The 21,723-nt window shown below is 41.4% G+C and overlaps 1 protein-coding gene across 9 annotated transcripts in view; it reads left to right on the top strand.

Moving 5' to 3' along the window:
• The window catches only part of LOC135227021 (casein kinase I-like), a 239,736-nt gene that overhangs the window by 185,760 nt on the left and 32,253 nt on the right, over nucleotides 1-21,723 (top strand). The gene's annotated exons all lie outside the window — the stretch shown is intronic.

The raw sequence follows: 21,723 nt of genomic DNA, 5'->3' as shown, positions 1-21,723 counted from the left end.
TAATCAGTTATTATGGTCTGCATGGTAAGAGAGATAGGTCACCTTTTTCAGGCTACTAATGTTTCCTCCATCTTTTTATTTGTCGTATCTTCTAGTTAAATAAGTTAAGAAAGCAAAAGAGAATGATGAAAGTATCGTTAGTAATGTTCTAATCTTTGCTTAAACGCTACACCCATAAACAACTTGATGCTAATAGTTGTTTTGCTTCAACAACGAAAATGAATCTGATAATAACATTGTTTTCTGGGATTGACCTGTGTCGCCCAGTGATATGTTCCTATAGCACTCATTTCTAGGTATAAATAAATGCTAAATATACCAGAGAAAAAAGCCATATGTAATGCCAGAGTTACTACCTCTGGATCAATCACCCTCATAGGGTGTCGGTATAGCATCGGCCGAGTGGAAGCCACTATCACAGATACTTTGCCAATTAGATCTCTCCTCTCTCAAAGTCCCCCGCCAGAGAGGTGCCGTTACGATGGCTACCTTCCACTCGTCACTACTTCCTCTGCCAAGAACCCTCACTCCTTTCATAGCACTCGCAATGTGAACCGCTTTAGTTTTCGCTTGTGTTTATTTTGCTATTTTTTTGGTTATAATGTCTTTGATCTTCAAGAAGCATCTTCATCTAAGTTGAGTATATTTGTTGACTTTGAACGCGGTTAGGCAACAGTTTGCCCTTATATGAGAAGTTTAATAGTTGAGGTGTTTGCATGGGAGCCGCCATGTTTACATCAAGGTGCCGCGTTACTCAGTCATCTCAACTTTTTATTTCGGTGCATATCTTATTTTCACCACTATTGCACATTACAGTAAGCGGTACTGTTGTTGTGAAATTTTACCATTTCGCTCCTGATGTGTACCAATAGGCTTGTGTATCACTGTTGGAGCCAGTACATTTTTTGGCCTTATTTAGAGGGTTTCCCTCTTTGGTTATCCGTCCTTCATGAGCGATTTGGTTTCATCACGAGAGTGCTGTTTTAATTTTCAAATCTACTTCATGCGTGAGTAGTGTGTTTTAGGCGGTCTAGGCTAGCTAGCCTAGTACTACGCAATTTATTTTGGAGGTAAAGGAAAGCCCTCATCCATTCGCTGTGCTCATGCATGTTGTGTATGTGGTATTATTTGTATTATCTTATTAATATATATTTATATGCTAATTTTATTTTGATGAGGTTAGTTTGGAAGTCCTACACAAATAATTACCAACCCTAGCCTACCTGACCAGATCGAGGCCTAGGTTTTGGAGGGAAGGCTAGGCGTTTGAGAGTACTACTCGCTACCCATAGTTAGTACTAGTCCTGGCTTACCTGACCAGAACAATGATGGATTATCACAATTATTTACTTATATGTATGATTATTATTATTATTAATATGTACCTGTATTCTAATGCACATTTAGCATACATGTGTGTTAGGAATACGTAAATGCAAATATTCATGTTTATCGGAGCATAGGGAATATTATGTAGCCTTTATATCATTTTGTGGTGCGCTATTCATTTGTCTGTATCTGGTATCACTGCAATTAGTCTACGCCATAGCCCGCCACTGTTCAAAGCTCCTCCAGTGTATAACTTTTATAATTATCATTTTCACGTATTATATGGCTTAAGGATTTACGCAAGTGTTTCAGTGAAGCCCTATATTAACTATCTATTGAAAGATAACAAAGATGGCGCAGTGAGTGACTTGCCATAAGTGAATTTCGATCAGTTATTAACTTCTCCAACCAACTTGGTCAAAGCAAGCAAGAACCAAGTGTTTCGTGTTCATCGTAACCAAGTTACCAAGCAGCCAGTGAACTCGAAGCTTCGTTTGGATGTAGTACATATTGGGCAGTGAGCTTGTTTTTGGTTTACAGTGACTCAATATATTGTTGGGGCTTTTTAACAGTGAATCAATATATTGGCTGGGGCTTTATTACAGTGACTCAATATATCGTGATGGCTACCTAAATTAGGACTAGTGTGCGTTGGCCGTCTGCAGAGGCCGGAACAGAGCGTCACACCCATACTCGCCAGCGTTTGAGGGGCGACTACTTGCGTTCACCGTGTGTGCAACGGCGCAAGAGACCACAGCAGTTACAGTGTTGCCAGCTCCGATCTTGCTCTGTTACCTAGAGCTATTGTAGTCGGTGATTGGCTATGGTTTGTGACGTCATTGTGACGTTACTACTGAGGGCGCTGAGCGATATTCTATCTTTTTCGATGAATTTTCTATTTATGCCGCCAATACACTGAAGGCGCTGAGCGATATTTTCTCTTATTTCGTTTGAATTGTCTATTATGCCGCCAAAACACGATAAAGGGAAGAGACCGAAGACTTTGGAGGTTTTCTTCCCCATCTTCCTCAACCACCGCCGACATGACGTCATCTCCAACACATTCAAGATCTACGTCTCCCTCATCAACCCCTTCGGCCATGGATTTTATCAGCAAGATGTTTGAATACATGGATAGAAAAGATGAAGAAAGAAGAAAACAAGATGAAGAAAGAAGAAAAGAAGACAATGTCAGGCATCAGGAAGAATTTAAAGCATTAATTGAAGCTATGACTGGCCCCAGGCACCCCGTACCTCAAGCAAGTGATGGCATAGGGCCCCCTACCCCAGTACCTACATCTGCAAGCGTTCTCCAAGGGCCTAATTTAGCTGTGCAAGCACCTAAGGTTACAGTAAATTTGCCTCCACCATTAACTCACGATGTCACCTATAGACAATATACAGAATGGAAGCAGAGATGGAATGATTATGCTGTTATGGTAGATTTGGATAATTTACCACAACCTAAGCAATTAATACAGCTAAGGGCATGCCTAAGTGTTGAGATGAGACGCTTGTTAGAGCACAATTTGGGTATTCCGCCAGACTCACCTATGCTTTTAGATGTGTTTTAACTCAAATTGAAACTTATATAAAGGGTCAGCAGAATGAGGGGCACTTCGCCGTTTAGCTTTTACGCAATGTAAGCAAGCAGAAGGCGAGTCATTAACGGATTTTTCGTTCGTTTACAACAGCTCTCAGAGGAGGTTGATTTGTGTAAAGGCGTTAACTGCGTGGAGTCGCAAATGAAACACGCCATTTTGGTTGGCATAAGGAATGAAGAACTCACCAAGAAGCTCATCAGCATGCCAACTACAGCAACACTTGAGGAAGTAAAGCTAACTTGCAGGGCTTTTGAAGCTGCAAAGAAGACAACGACTGAGCTAAAGGCTCCACAGACTTCAGTACGTGCTGTGTCAAACTACAAGAAGCAAAAGAAGGTTGCTGCTAAGCAGCCGCAACCTAAGAAAAGTTACTCGCAGGAGAAAAACCCTTCTTTCAGTAGCAGATGCAAGAATTGTGGTCAACAGCATCATAGCGACACATGTAAGGCAGCATCTCACAAATGCAGGAACTGTGCTAAAAATGGCCATTTCCATACACTGCTGCATGTCCCGCATTGGCTAAGGAGTGCCGAGAGTTTGCTATAAATTTGGCCACTATGATGTTTGCTGTGCACAGAAAAAGTCAAAGGGAACTAGGGAGTCGAAGGATTTAAAGGAAAATAAATTGAACACCGTCAAGACATCTTCTCCAGCTATACGTTCAGTCGCTTTTACGCCCTCAAGGTTGCCCCTCACGCCTATCAATTTACATGTTGCATATGGCGGTAAATCAGGGAAGATCAACGTTATCCTGATACCTGGTGCAGATACCACTGTGTTTGGAGTGCAGCATCTACAAGCACTGGGCATCGGTATCGAGGAATTGCGGCCTCCCCCTGAATTGCAGTTCTCCAACGCTGATGGATCACCCATGGAAGGTAAAGTATTGGGATCAATGGAGGCCATGATGACATATGGTAATATATCATACAAGGGGTATATTGACGTCCTTAGTTTTCTCCAACACCCCTACTGTGTTATGATGCCCTCCGACACCTAAGGATCATTCCCTGGGACTTCCCGCGTCAAATGCAAGAGAGGAAACTGAGCAGGACTTCAGTAGGAACCAGTCAGGTGCCAGCCAGCCAAGTTATAGCATCTGAAACTAACATACTGTTTCTCCACCCCCTGCTACAAAATGTCACCGGAAGAAGCCAGGCAATACTTTCTTAAGGAATATAAGCGATGTGCTAATGACAAAGGAGCAGTTTCATCAAGGAGCACAACTTAAGCCAATGACTGGGCCGCCCATGCGTATTCACCTTAAAGAGGATGCCAAGCCCTTCGCAATCTACACTCCACGGACAATACCTCTAGCCTTTCAAGAGGACGTCAAGACTGAGTTAGAGGCAATGGTAGCACAAGGTATCATTGAACCTGTTGGGGATCAGCCGTCCCCATGGTGTCACCCCTTAGTGGTTGTGCCCAAACCTACAGGTGGTGTTCGTGTCACCACAGATTTAAGCAAGTTAATTCACAGGTGAAAGGCCAGCCCATCCTTCACCATCACCGTTTAGTGCAATTAGGAGCCTCAGTCCTACTTCCAGGTACTTCTCCACTATGGATGCATTGTGGGTATTGGCAGATCCCACTAGCAGAGGAAGACCAAGCCCTTACAACATTCATCACGCCCTATGGTCGGTATCGCTATCGTCGTTCTCCTATGGGATTCAGCGCCTCAGGAGATGCCTACTGCAGGAGAGGTGATGTTGCCCTTCAAGGCATCCAAAATTGTGTTAAGGTGGTGGATGACATTCTTGTATATGATAGGGATTATTATTCTCACTTATGCAGGGTTAACAAAGTTTTGTCACGTTGTAGGACTCATGGTATTACTTTAAATGCAGAAAAGTTTATCATTGCTAGCCCTGCTGTATCATTTTGTGGATACACATTATCTGAAGATGGAATTGCAGCTGATAAGGAGAAGGTTCGAGCTATATCAGAGTTCCCGAAGCCAGCTAAATCTGGACAGATTTAAGGTCATTCATTGGCCTTACTAACCAGTTGACAGATTTTCACCCAATCTTGCAGCTGCAGCAGATCCACTTCGACCACTAAGAGCCCCAAGAGATCCTTTACGTGGTGGACGGCAGATCACGATGCTGCCTTTGCCAGTGTTAAAAAGGCTCTCTCAGACCACCTGTGCTAGCTCATTTTGACCCGACGTGCCACTATACTGCAAACGGATGCTTCTCGTTTATATGGTTTAGGATATGCCCTTCTGCAAGACCACGGGGAAGGCCATTTCCGCTTGGTCCAGTGTGGTTCACGATTTTTGGCTGATGCAGAACACTAGATGGGCCACCATTGAGTTGGAATGTTTAGCTTCAGTTTGGGCTATGACTAAATGTCGTCATTTCTTACTTGGATTACCCCATTTCACATTGGTGACTGACCATAGACCCCTGGTACCCTCCCATCTTGAATACATATACTTTGGATGCAGTGGAAAAACACACGTCTACAACGTCTAAAAGAGAAAGTTTCACCATATATCTTCACTGCAGTGTGGCGTAAGGGCAAAGAACATTGCATCCCTGATGCCCTCTCACGTTCCCCTGCTGAGCCTACCCCAAGTTCTGAGGCTTCCTGAGGCTGATATGCTAAATAGTGAAACCATCTTTCCCTAAGGAGTGTAATAGCCAAGACCGTCAACGCAATTTCAGAGGTGAAGACATCAACTACACAAGATCTTACCTTGGAAGAAATTCGCACCGCTGCACGTGAGGACCCCTCATACACAAGACTCCTCCAGAACGTTGCCAATGGATTCCCCAGTCACCGCTACGACCTCCACAATGACATACTACCCTATTGGAAAATAAGGGAGGAATTATACACTGATGATGACCTTGTATTGTACGGAGCCCGAATAGTGGTTCCCTCAGCTATGCGACGCAATATTTTAAACACGCCTTCATGACAGCCATCGTGGTTATGCAACGAGAACCCCTCTCGTCCTTTCGAATCAGTATCGGCTGATTTCTTCAGTGTTGCTGGGAAATCTTTCCTCGTGTATGTAGACAGGCTATCTGGATGGCCAGTAGTGGTAAAATTGGTACTAATACTACAGCAGAAGCAACGACACGACACTTCAGCCCATCTTCCGAGGACTTAGGTGTTCCTGTAAGGCTGATGACAGATGGTGGACCTCAGTTCACCAGCTCTGATTCAAAAAATTTTCTGGGCAGATGGGGTGTTCAACAGTGATGTCCACACCCCACTATCCCCAAAGCAATGGCCATGCTGAAGCAGCTGTAAAGAAGGTCAAACATTTTATCCTAAAGGTAGCACCTTCTGGGAATATCGACACCGAAGACTTTGACAGAGGATTGTTGGAGATACGGAATACTCCTAACTATGCTGGCCGTTCTCCAGCACAGATATTATATGGCCAAGCCCTCCGATCATGTGTCCCAGCCCATGCATCATCATTCAAGCAGGAATGGCAAGCAAAAGCAGAAGAATACGACCGTCGTGTAGCATCATGTTCTCAAGCAGCCAAAATACGGTATGACAGCCATGCACACCCTTTGGCACCACTTAAGCTTGATGATAATGTCCGGATTCAAGACCCTATCTCTAAGCGATGGGATAAGACAGGCGTTATAATGGGCATCGGCAAGTCGCGAGAATACCATGTGAAGTTACCCTCAGGAAGAATATTATGGCGTAACCGCCGTTTCTTACGCCTGTACATCCCTCCAATTCACAATTGCGGGTGTGGAGATTGCAACATATCAAAAGAAGAAGGATGTAGCCCCTGCTACAAGTCAACAACCGCAAAGTGACACTCACCTAGAGTATCGACGTTCACCTAGACCCTCCATACCCGTTCATAAAGCTCTTTGAAAGCAAAGGGGAGGGGGAGGGGGGGGGGTGCATGGATTATCACAATTATTTTACTTATATGTATGATTATTATTATTATTAATATGTACCTGTATTTCTAATGCACATTTAGCATACATGTTGTGTTAGGAATACGTAAATGCAATTATTCATGTTTATCGGAGCATAGGGAATATTATGTAGCCTTTATATCATTTTGTGGTGCGCTATTCATTTGTCTGTATCTGGTATCACTGCAATTAGTCTACGCCATAGCCGCCACTGTTCAAAGCTCCTCCAGTGTATAACTTTTATAATTATCATTTTCACGTATTATATGGCTTAAGGATTTACGCAAGTGTTTCAGTGAAGCCCTATATTAACTATCTATTGAAAGATAACAAAGAAACAATATGTTCGATTTTGGAGGGTTAGGTTAGGCTCTAGTGTCCTCTTTCGTGACGTACTAGTAGGCGCTATCCTAGCCTACCTGACTAGATCGGTGTATCCGATTTTGGAGGGTTAGGCTAGGCTCGTAGATGGGCATGCCTTTATTCGTCAGTACTTCCAATAATTCCTTATCAAATAATTTTGTAATGTATAGCCTTGGCCGTTACCTCCTTTAGGGTGTCAGTTGGCCTGCTGTCTTCTGCCCCTTTAGTAGTAGTTTACTTCACAGCTTCTGGGAGGGTGATAATCACCTGACCGGTTGCTTTGGCCAGGCAATTACTAGTTTACCTTTCTCCACCGGGCTCTTCCTTCCGTTCTAGACTTGTTCCGGCGGTGCTTCGTTAGCTCGCTGACCAAGTAATCCTACTGGTGAGCAGCAGCTGGAGCGTCGAGCACTGTTCCGGGGGATTAGTCAGAGGAGGTTGAGGATTAGAAGATTATGTAGTCTCTGTTGGTATATCTCCGAGCCTATGTTTATTCCGGTGAGGTGTGGTCTACCATCACATGCACCAGAATGTTATACGCCGGAGTTCTATGTACCGCTGTTCCCGCCGCTCTGGTTTCCGTATTTCTCTGTTGTTATCGCTGCTTTCCCCACTCCAGTGGGGGCAGAACTAGGCTTAGGCAATGCATTTCCAATTGACTTTGAATTGCTACCCTACTCCCGTGTGATCAGACTCAGGCTTAGGTTTTACCTTGTTTCCCTGTTCTGTTCGTATCAGGCCAACTCCGTCGGTCATAGCTATTGCGATACCGAGATTATGGATTCCGGAGCAGGTGGAGACAATCAGAGCTTTTACGTTATGTAAATTTATAATAGTTGATGTTTACCTTTAGCGGGTTTTAGTAGAACTAGTCTAAGTGTAAACATACTGCTGGAATTAACTCCGGCGGAACTATTTGATGCTACTCATGTACCAATTTTAACTTACAGATGGTACCCTGTCAGGAGTTGGGTTGCACAGCCGTCCTCCAACAACCGTGTGGTCATGAGGTCTGTCGATCTCATGCCAGTTGTGCTTTGGAGGTCGATAACTTCTTGGTCTGGCACCCGGACGGCTGTGAAGTTTGCTACTCCTTGTTTGAGTATGTGACTAATGAGTCGGTAGGTACCATCCTGACCTTGGTAATGTTCTCTATTTTTATGATATATCCTTACATATATATTTGAAAATAAGGCACATTCCGCCACTGGAGGATCTGATTTCGTTCTCTCTTACAGACTCCTCAGGGGCTCAAAGCCTCCTCATTGGCGACCCTAAGGGTCTGGGTTGGAGGTTTTGGTAGGAACGTCGCTGCAGGATGCCCCTATGTACTGTCGGAGGAACTTTGTTCGTTACTGTACCCGAACGCGAGGACTTCTTCTGCAGTAGCTAGGGAATTGGTGGCCCCTATTATTGCCAAAATACGGATGGAGACCCAGGCCCCTCCGGAAGACCAAGAAGCCTTGTGCGAGGAGGTGGCGGAAGAGGTGGTGGCCATCAGTATCCATCATGAACCCATGACCGTCGGCGCGCAGGAAGAAGGTAGGGAAGTGAGGCAGGTAGTTTTAGATCTAGATCTTCTAAAAAGAAATCACTTTCTTTCAGCCCAACTCTGTCTTCTTCCTCTTCTTTTCAGGGCTTCTCAAAGTCCATGAACCTTGGGGACAGGTCTGGTTCCGTGATCCCCAAGGTGAAAGGTCTGAAAAAGAAGATTCTGCCTAGGACTACCAGATCAACTAAACCTACTCCGGCGAGTTCTGCCAGGTCGTCATTGGCTCCCACGCCTATGGCTTCCTCTGCTAAAGCTACTCCCCCGCCTAAGGGGTCGAGAGCTAAGGTATCTAAAGCCAGACCTATGGAGTATGGCTTCAATTCTGATGCCTTCGCTAATCTTCTAATGGAGAAGATGGGCAATATCATGGACTCAGGTTTCAGTCGATGTCTTCTCAGCTCGCTTCAGGCTTGGAGACATCGGGTCAGTCCATCCTGTCTCTGGCTCAGAGACTACAAGTCCAGTACAGTTGGCTGGCCGGACTTATGCAGTCCGGAGGCACACAGCAGTCCTTCATTGTGCCGAACACTTCTAAGCTTCCGCCATTTGAGGACAGCAACCCATGGCGGTTGGCTCTGCATGCTCCCTTTTTGGATGGCATGCTGACGATTGAAGGCTGTGGAACCCATCCTGTGGAAGATTACAAGTTCTTCCCGGCGGACCTCCAGTTTCCCCTCCCAGGCTTTGCTCGGTTAGCTGAGGAAGCATTAGTCAGGGTAGACAGGATCCCAAAGGAAACTGTAATTTATCCTAGGGACCAGGCACAGTCGGCATGGGTCTGCACCCTTTCAGAATGGGAGTGTGTCAATACCAAACTGACACCACACAAGGGTTGCTACACCATGTTCGTGGTGGGGGATAACATCCCGACCCCTTGCACGTCTAAGATCGCGGAGTTAACTCTGCAGGCCGGAATGGAGGAGAGGCCGATGCCTCAGCTTCGAGAGACAGAGCCTACCTCTCTGCTCTTTCTCTCTGCTCTTTCCTGAAGATCTGGAGTGCTGGGTGGGCGCTCCAGAAACATTCACAGTGGGCAAACTCGATCCGGAGTGTGCTTCCACTCAGTTTAGTGAACGACTACCCAGAATCCTGGATGCCATGGTAAAGGCAGAGTTTGAGTCCAGGTGTAGACTGAGTAGGTCGATCAACTCTCTTACTACATCGGAGTTGATGGCTTCTGTCTACTCTGAGGAACTTCTATAACGGGTTCTAACAAAGTCACTTTTGCAGACTTTTCAGTGTGACCTTTATGACTTTGTGGTTGCTAGGCGGAACTGCAGGAAGCATGTCCTTGCCGATGCTTCCATTAGACACGAGCCTAATAAGCTCATTAAAGCAGCAATCTGGGGACCTAACCTCTTTCCTGAAGACGTAGTTAACAGCGTCATCAGTGAGGTTGCTAGGGCTAATCAGAACCTTCGTGTCCGCTGGGGTCTTCCCTCCAAAAGGAAGTTCTATGAGACCTCCGGACAGCAGCCCAAAGGTAGGGAGAGGGTCAGGAAGTATCAGCCCTTCCAGGCCCCTCAGACACAGATGGTGATTCAGGCAGTTCCTGTCTCCTAGATTAGTCAACCTTCGACCTCTAAGGCACGACCTCAGCAACAATTGGTGTTGCTGCAGAGTCAGCAAACTCAACAGTCCTCGAGTTCGGCTACTTTTGTGACGTCCCCGGCCTTCAACGCTTCATTTGAAGCGCAAGGGGCGTTTCGAGGCTATAACCGACATGCAAGGGGAAGCAGAGCAAGAGGTGCTTATCGGCACAGAGCTGGTTCCAGAGCTTCTCTAGGTAGGCGGGAGACTGTACCTCTTCCGGGACCTTTGGACCTTCAGTCCATGGGCCCATAGTATCGTATCAAAAGGTCTGGGGTGGAGATGGATAAAAGGGCCTCCTCCACCAGTCAGATTCCACCAAATTCCAATGACAGACCTTCTAGACTATACCAAAGACCTTCTTCAAAAGAAGGCAATAAAGAAAGTCAGACACCTGAAATTTCAAGGACGTTTGTTCACTGTGCCAAAGAAGGACACGGACAAACGAAGAGTGATTCTGGACTTGTCCTGTCTCAATTCGTACATTCAATGCGACAAGTTCCGCATGCTTACCGTCTCGTAGGTGCGGACCTTACTTCCCCGTGGGTCGTCACCACCTCTATCGATCTTACAGATGCTTATTATCACGTCCCGATAGCAAGAAACTTTTCTCCCTACCTAGGCTTCAAACTAGGAAGACAGGCTTACTCGTTCAGTCATGCCATTCGGGCTCAATATAGCTCCCAGAATATTCAACAAACTAGGAGAGACAGTAGTTCAGGAACTAAGAGCTCAGGGGGTTACGCTAGTAGCTTACCTAGACGACTGACTCATTTGGGCACCCAACGACAAGGAATGTTGCAGTGCAACAGCCAAAGTAATAAAATTTCTATAGTATCTGGGATTCCAGATAAACTAGAAAAAGTCCCGTCTCATTCCAGCATCTCGCTTTCAATGGTTAGGAATTCAATGGGATCTAACCGCACACAAGCTATCTCTTCCGCCAACCAAATGCAAAGAGATAGCAAAAGCTACGAGACAATTTTTCAAGAACAGACATGGTTCTCGTCGTACCCAAGAAAGAGTCTTAGGTTCACTTCTGTTTGCTTCAATAGCAGATCTTTTGTTGAAAGCCAAACTGAAGGACATCAATCGGGTATGGCGGAGGAGAGCCAACAGCAGACTCGGAGACAAAATCTCCTTGATTCCGCTGATACTAAGGAAAAGACTTTGTCCATGGACGACAGTCAAGAGTCTTTCCAAGTCGGTACCGCTCCAATATCCCCCGCCGTCTCTAGTAGTCCACACGGACGCCTCTCTGAGCGTATGGGGGCCACTATTCTCAGTACAAGAAGGTTCAAGGAACATGGTCGACAATATTCCGCCAGTTCCATATCAACATCCTAGAAGCAATGGCCATTTTCCTGACCCTGAAACAACTAGCTCCTGCCAGGAATATTCATATCAGACTAGTCTTGGACAGTGCAGTGAAAGTTCACTGCCTAAACAGAGGCGGCTCCAAGTTGAGCCACATACACCATGTGATGATAGCAATCTTCTCATTGGCAATGAAACATCATTGGCACCTGTCAGCTACTCACCTGGCAGGAGTACGGAATGTCATTGCGGATTCACTGTCCAGGACAACTCCGCTGGAATCGGAGTGGTCCTTGGACGCAAAGTCATTCAATTGGATTTGCCTATAAATACCGGGCCTTCAGGTAGACCTGTTCACCACGGAGTCCAACCACAAACTTCCATGTTATGTGGCTCCCAATTTTGATCCTCTGGCTCACTCCACAGATGCATGTCCATAGACTGGAACAATTGGCAGAAGATTTACCTATTTCTGCCAATAAACCTTTTGATGAAAGTTCTACACAAACTCGGATCTTTCAAAGGGCGAATAGCACTGGTAGCACCCAACCGGCCGAAGAGCAATTGGTTTCCTCTTCTACTAGAGTTGGAACTCTGTCTCGGACGGATTCCCAACCCAAAGTTGACTCAGGTGGTACAAACTCAGACTGTGTCAGCTTCCTCAAGAATTCTGAATGCCCTAACTTTATGGACTTCATGAAGTTTGTGGCACAGAAGGATGCTAATATTGATCCGCTAAACACATTGTTCGTGGAATCAGACAAAAGAGAATCAACACTCCGGCAGTATGATTCGGCAGTGAGGAAGTTAGCCATATTTCTAAAAGAATCAGATGTTCAGACAATGACTACGAATCTGGCAATTTCATTTTTTAGAACTGTTCGAAAAAGGCCTAGCTGCTAGTACCATTACTACAACTAAATCCGCCTTGAGGAAGATATTTCAGTCTGGCTTTAATATTGATTTAACAGATTCGTACTTCTCGTCTATCCCTAGAGCATGTGCTCGTCTGAGACCAGTAAACCAGCCTCATACGGTCTCCTGGTTTTTAAATGACGTAGTCAAGTTAGCTTTAGATACTGATAATGAATCATGCTCATGTATAACCCTTCTCAGGAAAACATTATTTTTACTGAGCCTGGCCCAGGTGCCAGAATATCTGAACTGTCGGCTCTCTCTAGAGAAGCAAATCATGTTGATTTCCTCCCGTCAGGAGAAGTTCTGCTTTCTCCGGATCTGAAATTCTTGGCAAAGAATGAAGACCCTCAGAACAGATGGTCTCCATTTCCCTCTTCCACAGGACCCATCATTATGTCCAGTTATTACATTAAAATCTTATCTTGACAGAACTTCTAATAGGTCTTCAGGTCGTCTTTATATTAGAGAGAATGGCGGAACCATTTCCTTGAAGACCATCAGACAACAAATTCTTTATTTTATTAAACAAGCTAATCCGGATTCAGTTCCTCAGGTCCATGATATCCGAGCAGTGGCTACCTCAGTTAATTATTTTCATCATATGAACTTCGATGATCTCAAAAAGTATACGGGTTGGAAATCTCCGACAGTATTTAAACGCCACTATCTAAAGTCTCTAGAGGCCCTTAAATATTCTGCAGTGGCTGCAGGGAACATTGTCTCCCCTGATACAGCCTAATTATGTATTTTGTAATGTATATTATTAATTATAATTGATTTTGCTATTAATTACCTTTTGGTACTCCCTCTCACCTACCTGCCTTGCTTTGTATTCCCTCCCTTATTGCCTGTTTTTTGCGGACTGGATTGCTTATCAACCCACTCCTGTACTTGTACATAGTTCATTATTTCATGTGTTATTATATTCATTACCTGTGCTGATTTTCCTGGTGATGGTATGAACTTGGTCATATATTTTTATACGTTATTTGCTCCTTGTATTTTGTTATCCTTAACTTGGATCATTAAAACAATGATTGTAAGAAAATTTTATTTTTCCTTTAATATAAAAATTTTTTTTTTTTACTCAATTTACCAAGCTTGTATGGGCAATTCTCTGTTACTATTTCACTGGGCGACACAGGTCAATCCCAGAAAAGGTATTTTGACAAAGGAAAAATCTATTTCTGGGTGAAGATCTGTGTCACCCAGTGAACCCATCCCCCTCTTTTCCTTTCCCCACCCTTTAGCTGGCCCAAGCTTGGGTGCATATATCAGGAATGAAGGTTCTTGGCAGAGGTAGTAGTGACGAGCGGAAGGTAGCCGTTGTAACGGTACCTCTCTGGCGGGGAATTTTGAGAGAGGAGAGATCTAATTGGCAAAGTATCTGTGATAGTGGCTTCCACTCGCCCCTGATGCTATACCGACACCCTATGAGGGTGATCGATCCAGAGTTAGTAGTAACTCTGGCATTCCAAATGGCTTTTTTCTCTGGTATATTTAGCATTTATTTATACATAGAAATGAGTGCTATAGGAACATTTCACTGGGCGAGACAGGTCTTCACCCAGAAATAGATTTTTCTTTTATCAAAATCCCTTTTTCATGCAGTTCAGCCATCATATGGTAGTAAAAAATTACCATAGTTATGTTACAAATGACGTGAAATAAAATTTGGGTAGTTTTTTGCATTATACCTTTATTTGCTATGGAGAAAATATTGGCAAGGAAATATAGTAGTACTGCTATATTTAAGTTGTAGTTGTAGCTGAACCTGAGAAAAAAATTTGTCACACTTTAATGACTATAATTTATAGTGCATCAGCAAGTAATAGTGGAAAAAAAAAGTATTTAAATAAAATATACTGGGCATGAAAGGACACATTTTACTGTTGTTTTCATGCCGATAAAAGATAAATACGTAAATTGCATTTTATTATGAAATAATGGGATGAAAATAGTGAATGGAATCTGTTAATTTTTTGCCCAAAAATCATGCTCCCGACACCATTTATCAATGAAAAATATAATAATCTAGTTCACAACAAGACATATTTGTCATATTTCAACTTGAAAACACTTCATATAATGAAAAATAACCTTGTCCTATATAAGTAGAATTTCTAGAGATTAATTTATGCTAAATAGAAACAAGAAAATCGCTAAGAATTGAGTTAAATGCAGCGAGATAATCTTACCTCTGCGCTCAGCTGATCTTTCCAAACCAAAACATTGATTGGTTTGTTTGTATTTTATAATGCTATAAACATATAAGACTACATATAGTATATTATTGGATACAGGGAAGTAAAGCATACTTCAAAATTAGCGCCTCAGTGGCGTGGTTGGTTTGGTGTTTGCTTCTCACCTCGGTGGTTGCGGGTTCGATTCTCGGCCATTCCATTGAGGAGTGAGAGATGTGTATTTCTGGTGATAGAAGTTCTCCCGACGTGGTTCGGAAGTCACGTAAAGCCGTTGGTCCCATTGCTGTATAACCACTGGTTCCATGCAGTGTAAAAACACCATACAAACATACTTCAAAAGACCCAAAGAAAAGATGCAAATTTGTTATGTTCTTAGGCCTAGTCACCGACAACCAGACAACAGCGCCATCTACAGACAGTCCCAGATTATCTGCGGACTCTGTTAATGACCAGCCGGTTTTATGGACCTAGTCTAGTGCCATAAAATACATACCTAAAAGAGGTGCCATTATCTGGTTATCAGCGCCATTAACCGCAACTTGGGGCGCCATAAGCACCATAAATTGCCTATTTATAATTAATGGTGGATTTTGCTTATCAGCTCCCAGCCGAGAATGGAACCTCTGGCTATAACCGGAAACTGCCTGTATTAATGAAAAGTAACTAAATGTATTTCACGAGATGTATTTAACCTTGCCCCATATGAATATTTAGTTTCTAAAGATTAATTTATGCTAAATAGAAGCAAGAAAATCACTAAATTACGTTAAATACGGAAAAAAATAATCTTGCCTCGGCTCTCAGCTGATTTTTCCAACCAAAGCATGATTGGTTTGTTTGAGTTTTATAATACAAAGTAATATAAGACTATACAGTATTATTGGATACAGCAAAGTAAAGGATAACTTTTTAAAAGAGCCAAGGAAAAGATGTATATTTGTTTTGTTTGTATTTTATGAAGCAGTCTCGGCACTTAGCCTAAGCCACCCATAACCAGACAATGGTGCTATAAACCCTACAGAAGGTAAATCCCAGTTTTAAATATATTGAACAAAGCGCATAAAACTGAAATGCCAGTAATCAATACCAACAGTAATTGGGGGCTGCCTGTATCTATAGTATACACATAGTCAAACCTTGGATTTTGTATGACTTGGTTTTACAAAATTTTGACTGTGCTTTCGTACATATCCTCGGGTTTCATACGCCTTGCAACGCTCCTTCCAGGATCCCACCTTGTGACTACACCCTGTATAGAGCACCCCCATTCTGCCTGTGTTCATTGTTTTTTGTGCTTTTTTATTTGAGTGCAACTGCTAAGTAAGCCATCCAGGGGCCAAAGAAAGTTTAAGTGCCAGTCCTTCTGTAAAAATGGCAAGAAACACTAGAATTTAAGAAAGAACTTGTAGCAAAGTTTTGGAGGATGCTGCATGCCGATCTCAGTAAGAAAAAGTCTACAAGAAGAGCTGCTGTTAGTGAATTAAAGGCCAGCAGAGGCTGGTTTGAAAAGTTCAAAAATCAAATGTGCATTCATCATGTGCCTGCTTCCATCAGTGATTAAGGATATGTTGCAAAGTGAAATAATGTAAAAAATGTGTAGTTATCCCAACAAATATGTGATCTATCTCTCCAACTTGTTGAATGACAATGCCTTGTTTGACTTTAGGCAAATTTTAAAGAGATGTTTCTTAGGCAAATTTCAAAGAGATGTTTCTTAGGCAAATTTATGCACTGTTCTGTGGATTTTAAGTCCTTGGTAATAATAACTACAAGGTCCTCTTGTTCTACACTATTTATGTCATTCCCAAGCAGCATGTAGCTGGCATGAGGGTTGTTTGTTCCAATTTGTTAACACTTTACACTTATCTACATTAAAACTTATTTTCCATTTTTTTACCACTCCTTAGATCATTTCTTAAACTTTCCACTGCATCTGGGTCTGCTGCATTTACGCCTAGTTTGGTGTCATCTGCAAATTTGGCTATCCTGCTAGTTAAGCCTACATCAATGTCATGAATGTAAATAAAAAACAAGAGAGGGCCAAGGACAGAACCCTGGGGAACTCTGCTTGTTACATCTGCCCATTTTGATTCTTCACCATTTATTACGACTCTGTTTTCTATAAGTTAGCCAGTCTTCGACCCAATCTGCTGTTTCTCCTACAATTCCTAAGACTCTAACTTTTGTCATCAGTTTTTTGTTTGGGACTTTGTCAAAGGTCTTTTGGAAATCTAGGTATCTACTGTTGTAGATACCTAGCATGTTATGAAAAAACTCCAAGAAGTTTGATAGGCATGATCTGTTTTGTCTGAAACCGTGTTGACTGTTTAACAATAAGTTGTTTCTATCTATGTGATCCACAATTTGATGTGCAATTATGGACTCAAAAATCTTGCAAACGACCGACGTTAGGCAGGTTGGTCTATAATTTCCCGGCTCTTCTCTTGGGCCTTTTTTTGTAAACTGGGGGCACATTACTTAGTTTCCTTCCTTTTTGGTGCCTTTCGTTGTTTAGCACTTTTCCTGTAGAGTTTATATAGGTGAGGAACTATCTCCTCTTTTAGCTCTCTAATTTCTCTTGGATGAATCCCATCTGGGCCAGGAGATTTGAACTTGTTGAGTTTATCTATTTTGTTTTTAATATCCTCTTCTGTAAATAGTATTTTGTCCAGTGGATCTGCCCCTTTATATTTAATAGCAGGTTCTGGTATTGAGGTAGTGTCTTCAGTTGTGAATACACTAATATAAAACTTATTCAATAACTCTGCTTTTTTTCAAGTCTGAGTTCACCAGGTTGCCTCTAATATCCCTTAGGGGACCTATGCTATATTTTATGGGTTTCCTACTATTATCATGCTCAAAGAGTTCTTTTGGGTCTTCTTTACAAACTGATGCAACTCTCTTTTCCTCATTTATCTTTGCATTTCTTACTAACTATTTACGGGTTTTCGCTATTCACTGGGGTGTCTGGTACACATCCCCCACGAATACAGGGGGAACACTGTAATTTGTTACTATCGTACGATGGCTGAAATGCAAGCAAAACATTATCAGATTCGGTTCGGTTCTTGTAGCAAAATAATTATTGTTCAGTTGGTTATGGGTGCAGCATTTAAGCAGTGATTATAACAGTACTAAGGGAACTTTATCATTCTCATTTGTTTTTTTAGCAGATTTAACTAGAAGATATGATAAGTAAAGAGATGGAGGAAGCATTAGCAGTCTGAAAAAGTACTCTCTCTCTCTCTCTCTCTCTCTCTCTCTCTCTCTCTCTCTCTCTCTCTCTCTCTCTCTCTCTCTCTCTCTCTCTCTCTTTTCATTGGAACCTAATTATCATACACTAGCTCCTCCGGAAACACTGCAGATGTATTTATTTGTTTAATTTATTTGTAAAATCCTTATTAAATATGTATTATTTTTATTTTTGTACATGAATGAATATGAAGCAAAGGTATGATTACAGTACCTACAGTTAGTGAATGTACTTTTACAAGATGCGATACCCATTCACAAGGTTACTACGCTTTACAAAGATGATATCCCTTTAGAAATTTCTGTAATGTAATAAGTATAAGTTTTCATGCTTTTAAGTGCAAAATCTGTATGGAAATTTTGTGTATGCTATTTCACCCTCTGCAAACATTACATATGTATATGTAAATGTTTCTTTTTATTTCATGACTGGATTTTAAAGCTTACCTAGTGACGCAAAAAAAATGTCTTTTACTCTGAGGGAAAAAGAAAATGGCATCCCATGAATCAGGGGAAACGTTAGTATATGTATGAAAATGTATACATACGTACATAGTAGTTACTGTAACTATTTTTACGCCAAACTTTAATTTTATTTGAAAATTAGCTTAATAGTTAGGGAGCATGATTAGGGTGATATTTAGTGTTCAAACTCTAGAAGCAGGCATTTATTAGCATTTTTAGAGACCGTGCCAAACTTGAGCGAAACTTTCCCTTGCGCAAGGGGGTCTGGAACCTAACCTCGCATAAGTTCGAGGTACATATTACTGTATCTAAGCTTTACCAGACCTATGACCTGATTACCAGCTCTCCTATGCTTGGCCTGAAGGACTAAATATTATTACGTAGCTAGGATCCAATTGGTTACCTGGCAATGGGACATACAGCTTATCGTGGGAACCGAACCACATCAAGAAATGAATTTCTTTCACCAGATATAAATTCCTCTGATTCCTTGTTGGCAGAGCAGGGAATCAAACCCGGACCCTGAGATATGTAGTTGAGCATGTTACCGACTTGTCCAATGAGGAACTAGTATGTTTATTACTAAATACAGATTTTTATGATAAAAATCATCTACAGTGTATGTATACTGTACGTACTAATGTAGTACGTAATGGTAAAAACCTTAGGTTGTTCAAGTGAATCACTAGTGATGTAACTTTTGAAACTGTAAACAAAACAACTGATAACAGCAATTACCATGGATAATTACCATAATTAGACATTAGGATGAGTGAGTTCTCACATGTTACAGGAGTAGGATCTCTTATCTGTAATTCTAAAAACCGAAAAGGTCTATAAGCCTAAACAAATATTTTCTGGAGAAAATTATAATTTTAAAAAGTTAACATATTTTACAGAATATAAGCATTGTCATGCATGCCATTTGCATTCGATATTGTTTAAATTCTCGAAATCTTGGCTGAATGAGCTATTGATGTCTTCATCGCCATCACATTTGATGGGTAGAAGATATGTAATTTAAATACTTTTTTGTAAATTAACAAAGTTGGGTTTTAAAAGTGTCACAGTACTTTATTGATTTCGCTAGTTTTGAGCATCAGTTTCGTCTGCCTTTTTTAAAAAATTTCTTTTTATAGTGACGACAGTTCCCAGCGTATACAATAACTTCTTGCCTAACTGCATTACGTAATAGGTTTGAGGAGAAAAAGGTATGCCTCCAAAATGTTTTTGTGAGAAAAGTAAATGATAAAGCAGTCTTCTGCTAGGCTATCCCAAATTCGTAACCTAATCCAGGATAACCTGTGAAAATTTATGCAAATGTATAAAACCACTTATTTCAAGTAAATGTGACCACATTTTACAAAGTAAGTGTGTACATATTACATAAACAAAAAATACCCCGAGAATAAGGCACATAAGCTTGCAAAATAATCATGCAAGGCTTTCATGATGTAGGCTAGCTCTTTGCAAACACTTGTTCATGGTTAAGTTCAGTAATGTATCATGACAGGTAGTTCAGCAAAAGGCATTTGTGTGTGTACTGAATTTGCATAAACAAAAGATGAATGACAGCCTACACTAGATTACCCCGTTGTTTCCATTTGTGTGAGGCAGGTGTTCTTACAAACTGTTTATTGTCTTGTATTGTGCAAGTGTAATCAACTGGGAATTAATTGAAAATTTACACCTATACATACTGTAACAATCATGCCCTAAGATTAAAACAAAAGTTATTGTACCTTTCTCTCTTTAATGTGAAAAAAGGTACATATATTAACCTACAGCAACCTATAAAACAATTGAAATAATAATGAATGGCTAAACAAACATACTTTTACACACAAACATACAATGTTTACTTTTTAATTGAACTGCCAAGTGTATGGTTTTGGAAAATTTATGATTAAGTACGTTATGCCATTATTTAAAATTGAAGGCAATGTAGTGAAAATTTGATAGGTTATTCTTAGAGAAGTTGTGCAATTTTACATTTGCAAATGAGAAAGCTTAGAAATTGTACACAGACAAACATCATTCATTGTATTTTTTAAAAGAAATGTCCTCATCGAATCATTAACATGTGAACATTCAGTTTTCCCCACTGTCCCCTGCTTATAATTTTGACGGTATTGGAGTAAAAAATACATAGGAAAATGACACCATTTAAAACAAAAAAAGTGAGGGAGATATTAATTAGCTGCCCTCACTTCTGTGAAGCTGACCAGAAAGCCAGCATATGAGATGATATATTCTGTTTAAAAATACATGAATTCAAGAAAAGAACAAAACAAATTTTTTATATATATAATTAGTATGGAGTTACCTAGAAAGTGTGAGTTGAAGTGCTGGTACAGGGTGTCCTCGACTTACTGTGGGGGATCCATTCCAGCGCTGTTTTGTAAGTTGATTTCTGTCATAAGTCAGTGTTTCGCTGTTAACAGCGCATTAATAGTGCTCACGGCAATGTAGCTCGAGATATGGTGCAGTAACTTGATGTTGCTTCAAGTTAAAGTACCATAAGTGCCATTAACTTCATACCTATTCTTGCTTTTAGCATCATCGACGGCACTTATGGCGCTGTAAACACAACATTAATGGCGCTGGAAAATGCTGTAAGATCGAATTGCCCTAAGATAGAATTGCTGTAAGTCGGTGGTGTTATAAGTCGAGGATGCACTGTAATCTATATTTTAGGATGTGCTTGTGTTTACAGTATAAGTAGTGAAGTATTGGACAAGTAAAATTAGGGGGACTGAGTAATATTTAACCACCATTTTCACTTAAACATGTGATAATAAATTCGCAAACATTTGGTTATAAATTTGCAACTTTTTAATATTCTAGTTAATATAAATTGTGATCACATTTTCCTATTGTTAGATGGAATAATGTTTCATCTCTTTAAAGTGACAGGTTATGTTAGGTGGAATATCTTGTATATCACTCTATAGGGGGATGTTTAATTATAGACTGCATAATTGCCATTTCACAATGAGAATTGGTAAATTTAAAAAGCATGGCAGTAAGTCTTGCATGGAGTGGTTGATTAGTTAAAATTATTATAAACAAGTTTAATGAGAATGAGAAATAACAATATTTAGTTGGGTGAAGTTTATAAAGTTTGGCAACTAAGGAGGAATAAACCAAAGGGACATAATTAAAAGTGAAAGACACCAATGCTGTGTGGGTAAAAGGCACACTAAAGAACCCTTAGTAGTACC

The sequence above is a fragment of the Macrobrachium nipponense genome, chromosome 15 (genome assembly GCF_015104395.2).
Source record: "Macrobrachium nipponense isolate FS-2020 chromosome 15, ASM1510439v2, whole genome shotgun sequence".
NCBI lineage: Eukaryota > Metazoa > Arthropoda > Malacostraca > Decapoda > Palaemonidae > Macrobrachium > Macrobrachium nipponense.
This window is presented reverse-complemented; position numbering and strand designations above follow the sequence as displayed.